The following is a 1,182-nucleotide window of genomic DNA, read 5'->3' as shown; positions in this document are numbered from 1 at the left end:
AGAGCTCATCACGATTTGCCACATTCCATTTCCCACGGGTTGTCAACAACACTTTCTCACACTTCCCGCAATCGAGTACGTGCATGACATGCCAAAGCACATCTTATTTGCCTTCCATCGCACTCAAGACGACGGGTTGTGGAAGAACGATATTGTTCACAACAAGTTCAAGGACAACGTCTCAATCAAGGGACACAACCGAATTATGTTGACTGGGTCGCTAAAGTAAACCCGAGTTCATATAATGCACCGCATCCAAAAGAACTAGCCACAACACGTGCATCACTGAGATGTTTCACTAGATGGAACACGTGCGTGACATTAGGATCCTCCAACACCTCTTCGTGATGGAAAGATAGAATTCGAAGCAACCACAGAAGTACCGTCTAGTGGGTAGGCAACACAGGGACTGATCAACCAATATCACCCAAGGCAACGGGTGAAAATGGAAGAGATGCATGCTTGACCGTTCGATACGCAAGGCATGGAGCCAGCCAGCAAGTGCATCTCGATTACAACTCACACACCCTCACGTTCGCAAGACACCACACCACAAGACGGTCCACCCCCCACCTACCATGGGCAAGCAAGCAAATGGAAACATCAAGTGACGCAGGGTCAAGCATCGCTAGGCATGAAAATAACTTTCCACAATATCCGAGGGACTAGCTGCCGAGCTAACCAACGATCAGTGACGACCGTGTGTTGGTATTAATAAAGCTCAACAACTATGAAGAGGCTAGTTGTGCCATGATAAACATGCTAACGCACGCACCACGTGAGGGGGGAGGCCTCATCAAGCTCCCTTTAAAACCTGCCAGTGTGGAGCTGGCCGGCTCAAGAAGCACTCCACCCCTATAAGAGGTTAATATGCAAAAGGCAAAATTGTACAAGTAGATACACTTTTTTTGAGCAGACATAAGTCCATATCTCGGGCTATACTTCGAATTTTGATGCGATTTTTTGCAGTAATTCGTAGAATAATGGTATCTCCTTGCTCACCAAATTTCATAATTTTTCTCGAAGGGGAACTATTTTTTTTATTTTTTTTACTTACCGGGTATGTGTAAAATCGGGAAAAATAGAAAAGCACATGTAGACTTCGAATTTCGACCTCATTTTTTCCAGTCCACCACTAAACAATATCAGGAACCTCCCCACAAAATTTCATTCAGTTTGGCC

This window comes from Vigna unguiculata, unplaced genomic scaffold, assembly GCF_037176805.1.
Source record: "Vigna unguiculata cultivar grain cowpea cultivar isolate G323 ecotype 2 unplaced genomic scaffold, ASM3717680v1 ptg000100l, whole genome shotgun sequence".
Classification (NCBI taxonomy): Eukaryota; Viridiplantae; Streptophyta; class Magnoliopsida; order Fabales; family Fabaceae; genus Vigna; species Vigna unguiculata.
This window is presented reverse-complemented; position numbering follows the sequence as displayed.